This window comes from Fukomys damarensis, unplaced genomic scaffold (assembly GCF_012274545.1).
Source record: "Fukomys damarensis isolate Sample0158 unplaced genomic scaffold, DMR_v1.0_HiC HiC_scaffold_11, whole genome shotgun sequence".
In the NCBI taxonomy this organism is placed as follows: domain Eukaryota; kingdom Metazoa; phylum Chordata; class Mammalia; order Rodentia; family Bathyergidae; genus Fukomys; species Fukomys damarensis.
In genome coordinates, this window is record NW_022900923.1 from 28,607,636 (window position 1) to 28,617,647 (window position 10,012).

Consider the following 10,012-nt stretch of genomic DNA (forward strand, 5'->3'; position numbering starts at 1 on the left):
TTTTTTTTTTTTTTTTTGAACTCAGGTTCTTGAGCTTATAAAGTAGGTGGCAGAACCACTGAGCTAAATCTCTAGCTCTTTTGTTTTTATTCTTATTAGAATGTCCAAGCAATGCACACAGCAGTATGAAGTACTATAGATATCATCCAAACACTTTAGCCAGATGAACAATAGTTTCTTACTTTCCCACTTCAAAACCTATTATCTATGAAAACAGTGTTATAGTAGATATCGCAGAGAAGTTTTAAAAAGACAATTCAGAAAAAAAATGTAATAATAGCAAATTTCTTACTATGTACAGCTAATAGTTTGATAAATACAAATTGCAAAAAAAGGAAGAGAGAAACATCAGCAATAAATGTATTTGATTCTTCAAAACATCATTCAGATGGGATATCATCAAATCAAATATAAATTAAATTAGATACAGTTCAACCAGTGACGATGTCATTGTGGGTTCATTTGAGAAAACCTCATGAAAAGGGTAATAGGTTTGGTTGGGCCTCAAAAGATGAGGCAAGTTCTCTGAAAACTGATTCAGTCTTACCATCTTGAGCAAGATTTCCCACTCCTGGCATTTAGATTGTATAATTGTGAGGGGCTGTCCTGTGCATTGTGAGGTATTTTGCAGCATCCCTGGGCTTTACGGACTAGACACCTGCAGCAAACCCCATCTTCACCCAGCTGTGACAACCAAAATTATCTTTAGGCATTGCTTGTACCACTCATGGGAGAGGGGAACAAAATTATCCGTGGCTGAGGATCACTGATTTAGCATGCAAAGGAATAACAGTGCAGTTTTGGTATAGTTAATGGAAATTGCCAAGTTCTTTAAAGAAGAGCTTCATTCACCTACTTTATGATGTTGATTAGTCCCAGAAGAATAACACCAGATATTAATAATATTAATAACTGACAGGGGATACCTTGGTTCTCATAGAATAGTTATTGTAAAATCTTATACCTATTTTAGTGAGAGCTCAGTGATGACTGTACTTTTCCTGAGATTCCTTGAATAATACATGTACACACAACAATTTCTGGTGATTCATTAAAATTATAGTTTAGGAAATATGAAGCACATTAAAAATATACTTACAGCCTACTCATATTTTACTTTCCAATTTCAAATACCAAGTGAATTTGTTCTTTTTCCATTTACATTGATTTCAGTAAACTTGTCGGACATAGTTTTAGTCATATGCCTAGCTAAACAGCTTTATAGGGTATAACTGTACTAGAATGGGCAGCTTTGGATAGTTTTGAAAATTTATTTTTGAAGAGTGATGAGGTAATAAATAGAGACTTAAATCATGAAGATACTCACCTTAAGATAATTTGAAAGATGAATTCAAAAGCATATAAGACTTTTATATAAGAAGCAAGAAGTACATATAAGAAGTATGTAGCAGGGAAAATGTGGGACTAATGTCATATTCCTATTAATGGTGTGTACTGTTATTGTACCCTTCCTGGTAGGGTGTATTATCACTTAAAATATTTTGTTAATTTGCTAAGTAAAATTGGTATCTAGTTTTCATTTTCGTTTATATGTTGGAGATGTTGGTTTTTAAAAATACTGCATATGTTTTTCATTTGTATCTCCTGCTTTGTGGATTGTCTACTTATACCCCCTTTCTCATTCCTTTTTAAGTTTAGTGCCCTCAGGCCCTATCTTCCCATGCCTGCAAGTACTTACCTGACTGTTCACACCGATAAACGTATTTTTCTGGCAAATGTTATCCCAAAGATTGGAAGTTCTAAATCCAGTGAATTAATGTAATGTCTCACTGTCAACTTCCTTCCTTCTTTAAGGTCTCTCTTCATGCAGAGAGTTTTTTTCTGGCTTTATTTTGGCTCCTGTTTTATGTCTCTGGCCATTTCTTCTCAGTCTTTATTTGTGGGCCTCTCTGTTGCTTATGTATGTTCTTTGATTAATGGTGCTTTTGAGGGTATTGTGTGTTTTCTGATTCTGGATCACATTCCTGTTTCCTTTGTCCTGCTCACTTCCAAATTTATGAACTCTCATATCTTTAATTCCCTACCAAGTCTGTGTTGGTAACTTTGAAATTTTTATATCTCACTATTCTTTCTTGATTTTTACTCTCATGTATCTCACCAATTACAAAACAGTTCTGGAGAACAGCTCACATACATCATGCTTAACAGATGTGAAGGCAAAACTATTCTTACTCATATATCCAGATTCAGCTGGAGAAACCCAAATCTATGAAGAAAATACTCTTTATCAGAGCATCAACACCTTTCTTCTCTTCTTTTTAACTTCTCTTATGTTTTTTACAAGATTGTAAGTTCCTTCACACAGAATCTGTGCATCTTTGTGCTTCTAATGCTCGGAGCAGAGTAAATGTTCAGCAAATCCTTAATAAATAGGTACATCTTTGGCTATGTAAAGAGCATTTAGATCACAGTAAGTGATCATTGTACTGTATTAGAACAATTGTGGCTGATATTCAATTAGGAACGTGAAGATCACAAGTTTGAGGCCAGTCTGAGCAACACCCTGCAGCACCCTGTCTCAAAATAAATAAAAGGAAATAAGCAAATAAATAGATGTGAATGAACAGGAGTATGTCAAAGAAGAGTAACTGTGGTGATAGAAATCTGACTGTGACTATGATTAATGCCATCTCTAATTCCTCAAACAGAAGTACCATAAGGAACATTTGGAGAAATTTTTTTCTGTGCATACATTTTTCCCACAGAATCTATATTTTTATGTCCTGTTTTTATTCAACGTAATATCATTACTGTTTCTCCATATTGTTTAGTATTCTTTGAACATATGATTTTCAGTGACTACATAATGATTTACTACATAGACTACTTAGAATACATTTTTTTTTATTTTTTAAAGATCAATTTTATTATAATAATGGATAGTCATTTTCCATTTTAACAATATGATGTTTTCCTTTCAAACACATTTATTTAAATGAAACATGATGAGTCTTTTAAAAGACAAATGTTAATGAGAAAAAGAAAAAATGGAAACAAAGTCTTTGTAGATGGGGAGGTGAAAAGGTTGGTTGAAGGGAAGGCAGGGAAATGAGGAAAAATAAGAATCAAGATGGATTATGTAAAGGTGCAAATTTCCAATGATGAATGCCATTATATTGTATACCTTAAATGTACCAATAAAATTAATTAAAAAATAAATAAATGACCAACTAAATATGGTGGAGGGAAGAAGAGTCAAGATGACTCCCTTGTTGCTCGAAAAGTAGTAGTGGTATTAATGAAGATAAGAATTACAGGTAAAGAGCCAGAGCAAAGGAATGAAAATATAAGAACCAAAAATGAGAAATCTGTTATTTTTATTTAAATCAAGATCCTATAACTAAGGTCATATCCAACATGTACTCATTCTCTACTCTGCTCCAAATAAAAGCTCACCAGAAAACCAATTTTATCATTTTCAAAACCTGCCTTCTCCTACCTTTACTTCACCTCCAATGTGCCCAAGTTACTTGTTCTGGCCCACATTAAACCTAAGTTAGAATACATATTTTTAAAACATTCTACTAACAAGGGGAAAAAATGAGAACCAAGACCTGTCATGTTGAAGGTACAGGATCCCAGTAATGAATGTAACTGTATTGTAGACCTAGATTGTACCAATAAACTCAATAAGAAATTAAAAAAAAATTCTACCAATTCATTGTATGTAGTTTTATATTTTTCTGGAATTTTCTTGCAAAATAACATATGTATATATACATATACATAAAGAGGTTAATACATAGTGAAGAGTTTATGTCATCATATACAGAGATGTAGTGCTACATGCATTACAGGTATTATTTCATCCAGTTTCCAAAAAACTCTAGAAAGTAGATATTGCATATACTTGTTTACGAAGGAGGAATTGTGTTTTAGAAAGATTATGATATGGGTGTCAATATCTTTACAAACAAGGACTATCTGCCATTAGATTATGTACACTGTTTTCCATAACCTGCTCCACCACCTTACTAATTCTCTGCCACTGTATCTATTATCTGGTTGTCAGAGTAGTTAAGTCAAGCTCTTTTTACACTTTCTTTCCTTGTTTCCTTTTTTTGATGCTGCTAGGGATAAAACCAGGCCCATACATGTGCTGAGCATGTGTTGTACTACTAAAGTAAATAAAGTTTTATAACTGAAGAAACACTAATTATTTACTTAGGACAAATCATAACACAATACTCCAAAAGCTGATACTCTTTTGAGAATGTTTTATTTCTCTGATCTCTTTTAAACTGGATGCTAATAGGCCATTTTCTGTGATTAATTATTTTTCTCTTCCAATCCTACTTAGTCCCATAAATTAAAACTCTTTTACTAAAATTAGTGAAGCTTGGCAAATGAATTACAATTTAGAATTTGTAAATTTTAATAGGCTCCTAACTTTGTCAAACCGCTCATAAATTTATGTTTTCTTTTATTTTTTAAAATTCTGCGGTACTGGGGACTGAGCTCAGGGCCTTGAACTGAGCTACATCCCAGCTCCGCTTTCTTAAATTTTGAGATGGTGTCTCCCTAAATTGGCCTGCAACTTTCAATCCTCCTGACTCAGCCTTTCTACTAGCTGGGATTACAAGCATGTGCCATGTGCCCAGTGAAGAGAACTTTTTAAATATTCCTCATGAATAATTTTGTGACCTTTAATGCTTCTATTGATACCTAAGGAGGATGACTTTAATAATGAAACTATATTTTCTGCCTATAGAATATTTTTTATTCTTATCTTAATTTTAAAAATTGCCCTTAGAAGAGAAATTAAAAGTGAGTATAAAATAAAACTAATTTATATGATAACTTTATCATCAAAATTCAAAATACAGATAAATATTAGAACTAAAGATCCTTTGAATCTTTGATAATTCAGACAGGATTTAAATCTCGCATACTTACAGAATACATTTGTGAAAAATTAAGTAACATTAATATTATTTTTTCTTTATGTTTATGCATTTGAGGTTGTATGTGCTCATTATCAGCATTTCAGATTCAAAATTTGATATCTTCAGTATTGTTAAAAATAATTTTACAGTACTTACTGAGCAATGTTTTTTATTAATTTAGTCTACTTTTCCAGATTTTTACTATTAAATATATATTTTAATATGATGTAATTAGATCCTTTACACTTGCTTTAAAAAAATTATAATAGAAAAAATGGTAGCTGTGATTTTCAAATGATCAATTTTATTTATGCCACTGTGACCATAGGACAAATGATAAAGCAGTTATGGTTGATGATACAGCCAAACATTGTTTTTACAGTAAAGTGAAGAAGAGTGAATATTCCCCTAGTTTTCCTATGTGCTGCAGTTTTGGTTACCCATATGATGGGATACTGTGTTCTTTTCTCATATCAGATAGAAATGAAAGCCATCTAACATATTTACACATTTAAATCTTCACTAAACATTGCTGTTAACTCGGGCCTTATTCACTCTATGTTCCTTGGTAAGACAAAGAATTTTGAGAACTATGACTGTACTTATTATAATACCCATGCGAATGGAAAGTTATCTGTTATAAGGAAAAGATTAGAGAATATTTTATTTGTTGAATGTTTATTCTCCAAAGATAGACAGAGACTTAAATGGAATTTAAAATGCTTGTGAGCTTAACTCACTCTTTAAGGAACAGATGACTATGTAACAGCAATCATAACTCCACGTAGAACTTACTGGTCTGCCTTTCCAGACAGAATGTCAAGGATTAAAGCAGTGGTTCACAAATTGTAGTGTGTATATCAGTCACTTGGAAAGCTTGCTAAATATGTAGACTTCCAGGCTCACCCATAAAGATTTTTCACTAGTAGGTCTGCGGTGGGACTAGTCTGAGTTTACTAAGCATTCCAGAAATTGTGATATAGATGCCTCAAGAGCCAAATTCTGAAATGCCAGGCAAGTAAATAAAAGCCTGGAAGAGATCTTGGTGAAAGGATCCGCATGAATAAAGGGAATTGTTCACATGGAAAGCTCATAGGTAGAGTCATCTAATCATGCAATCTTTCTTAAAAGTGACTTTAAAAGTTCATCGGATCCTTCTGGATTGTTGATGATTTCATTTTTGAATATGTTCATTGATTCAACTCTGTGGTTTTCTAGTCTCACTTTGGACTGTTCTAATGGTTACAGCAGTCATCCATAGAGGAAGACAAAATTTGTGTCTCACATCATCTATTTGTTTCTAACATAATTTAGATTTATAACATAAATATTTGTTAAATTTTTAAGAAGGGAGAATAGTGAAATATTACTTTTAAGCCCAAAGGCAAATTCCAAGCATTCTTCCCAAATTAAGATTGTGCCCATGCTTTAAGACACTTTTTTTGTGAGTTCAGACTTAAATGTTGCCAATATTGATTTTATTTAAAAGTCTAGACTTCTTACAAAAAACTAGCAAGAACTATTTTTAACAATCATGTTTCTTTTTATATCTATAATTTTTTTCTTCTCCACCAAATTAAAGTAAAAGACAAAAAGTATCTTTTTTTCAAAATTTATTTTATTCTACATTGTCTGCATCTTTGTTGACAAAGTAAAAATTAAGGTTGTATAACTTAATGAATTCTATTTCCATACCTTCTTGCGCACCTTATGTCCTTTATTTTGAAAGCACTTCCCTTCTTTCAGAAAGCTTTCTTATATTCATTTCATACCATTCTTTTATCCCCTTTTGTCCATGGCCATACCACCCTGAAAGATCCTGATGTCTTTTACTGCCTTTCCCATAGGGTATTCTATTCACTGCATTGTTATTATTACTGTTCCTCTAATTTCCCTTGAGTTGTTTTATATATACATTTATCCAAGGATGAAAACTAAATCATTAGTTTCACTTGTTGAGGGAGCAGCAGACCATTTTTATTTCTTTACTTTCTGTGTCAAAGTCCCAACAATTCATGGTCATCTGAATGATCCTGTGCTATATTGGGAAGCTGTGAAATCAGAAGGGAAAGGACCTACTGAATTTAACTTACCATTCTCTGAAATATGTAGTAGCAAAATCAGTGACTAGTACCCTAGTTATGCCAAAGAGCAATGTTTTCCAGGGAGGCAGTGTTGGCTGAGTGATTTAGGAGCCATAGTCATGACACTCACAGGAAGGAGAGCTAGGAGAGCAAGTCAAGACCACTTGCTTGTTGAGATAAACTGGTTTAGAGAACACTCAGTCCTGTCCTTGAACTTACAGTGGTTATTTTTTTTTCTAATATTTGAAAAATCTAAGCAAGGATTTACAGGGTTTCTTTGATGGCTACTTCCTTTGTTATTTTTCAGAGGCTTATCCATATTTTTCGCATAGGTATTTATTTTAAATAGTCTCAAAAGCCATGATTTAAGTAAGTTGGAAAGTCTAGCTTTGGTGAAACCTAGTGAACTGAGGCTTCCTATAGTTACTACCAAAACTGTACTTTCCACCTCCCAGAAAACATTTTGAATTCTTCAAAATTTTATTCTCTTACACCAATTTTCTTTCTCACATAGTATTTGGCATATAGTAAATGCTAAATACTTGTTGAATTAAATAGAGGTGTGCCTCTTTTAAATATGTTGTCCCTTGAATTGGTTCAGATACATTTTTGTAAAATATTTCCAAATAGTATGAACTATTTCAGATGATAAAGCTGTAATCAGACTTAGAATAGTAGTATCAAGCATTTTTCTCAATACTGTTTCTAAAACAGTGTAGACTTATGCAGATCAAGAATAGTTTCTTGAACTTTCCCAAGTCTAGGCTTCTGGTCTGTAAAGTTGAAGTGACCTTTGTGAAATTAGTGCCTTTGGGAAATATATGATACAGTAGTTTTTTTAAAGAATTCCTTAGATTCAAACTTTTTTGCTTTCTAGAATTATTCATTTCTCTAATTGATTAATTTGACAATTTACATAGTAAGCTTTCTTATTAGGGAAAAATATACAACTGAGAAATAGTGAAAGTTGCATGGTGAAGCAGTTAAACTGGTTCCATGGATGAGGAAAAACCAGTGCATCAGTTTCGAGAAGGAAAAGTCATAGGCCAAGGGGGAATTCATATAAATCATTAGCTAATTGGAGCAGAAACAGCTTTTCCCATTACAGCATCTGACATCTCTCATACAAAAGGTTTTACTCTTCCTTCTGAAGAAGGGGGCTAGAAAAAGAAGGAATAAAGCACTGGCAAGGGGAAGGTGAAAGGCAAAAAAAATGGGCTTGGCTCAGACTTCAGTCTGTTTTCCACCCCCAGGGTGGAAATGCTTGGTATCTCCGCAGGAGACCTCAGCATAGCACCTACCTTGCAGTAGTGAGGTAATGTACCAGCCTTGTCTTCTTGGAAATCTTATTCATGTCACAATTGAGAAAAATTGCCTCATGTACACATCACACAGCACTAGAACTACAGTAAAAAGAAGATGAGTCTTTTCTTCCTTCTAATCTTGTTCATATCATGGTGGACATTTTTATTTCACACATCCCACATGCCCTGCACAGAGGCACACATGTACACCTGTAAACACATACACCGTGATACATACTATTCTCCTCCAATTCTCACCCAGTGCTCACAAGAAATCTCATTCTTGCTTATCCAAATGACTTTTCTTCCTTGCAAGAGAAAGGAGAGAACTTCCCATCAAATAAATGTGTATGATACACATTACACTTTATATCAACACTATTTTTTCTATTTACTCCACTGATTTCAAAATCCTGACATTTTATTTTTGAATTGTTCATATTTAAAAATTTGAATTGTATGTATAATTAGAAGATATCTTACCTTTTGTTTGGATTAATGTTATATATTTTTTTTAATTTTTAAATGTTTTTGGTGCCAGGGATCAAATTCAGGACCTTGCACTTGCAAGGCAGGCAGCGTAACCACTGAGCTAAATCCCTGGTCCCTAATGATATAATTTATAGGAAGAATTTGCCTATCTGTTTCATTTTGACTCTCTTGATATCAAACAGAACCATAAAGAATTGTCATCTCTATAGGTTAAAATGATAAAAAATAGCAATTTCATATGTTTAAACCTAAATATTATATTGCTTTTCATTTAGTGATATTATTTTGATCATTTTTAATTTTAAAATTTTTATTCTTGTTTTCTTCTCTAGTCTTTTTTTCCCCAAAGTGTTGATTATGTATATCACCTTTTTTTTTTTTTTTTTTTTTGAGACATGGTGTGGCTTTGTAGTTCAGGCTGGCCCTAAACTCACTAATGTAGCCCAGGCTAGCCTTGAACTCGTGGCAATCCTCCTGACTCTGCCTCACAAGTGCTGGGATTACAGGTGTGTGCCACCACGCCTGGCCCCATCTATTGTTGATGAGGCCAGAGTACAGACTAAAGAGGAGGAGATTTATTTCTTACTCTTCCTGAGTCTTAATGGTCTTCTTTTGTGGCCTATAGCTGCTTCTCATAGCACCAGTGACTTCAGCATAATCATCCAAGAGCTCTTGTGAGCCCTATGTGCCTTACGTGGGAGACTGTGTTTCATGACAATCTTATTTGTGGTTATTTATTTGTCTCTAAGTATATGCTGTGGCCATAGCAGAACACTCTCTGGGGGTGAGCTTGTTCTAAAGCTTGAGTACCCAACCTCTAGAACCTGCTATTTCTACCTTTCCCTTAGGCCCGATCTTAGGCACCCTTTCCCCAGCTGTTTTTTGGTACATTTTAGGTATACAGTACAGTGGCATTCATCACTGGGATAGTGTACCTTTACATGATATATTTTGATTCTTCATTTTTCCCCATTCCCCTGCCCTCCCTTACCCCTTCCACCAATCCCTATTTACAAAGACTTTGTTTCCATTTTTTCCTTTTCTTTCATTTTTCTTTTCCCTTCTCACCTTTCTCCTACTCCTCCCACTTTCCGTAGACCTTTTCTTCCTATTACACAATATCAATTATGCATTTTGATCCTTATTTACACTTTTAGTTTATCACACCAGAGAAACTGTATGGTATTTACATATGTGTGCTCTATTTTTTTTTTTTTTTTTTTTT

The 10,012-nt window shown here is 33.5% G+C and overlaps 1 pseudogene; it reads left to right on the forward strand.

Moving 5' to 3' along the window:
* The window catches only part of LOC117285514, a 74,245-nt pseudogene that overhangs the window by 932 nt on the left and 63,301 nt on the right, over positions 1-10,012 (forward strand).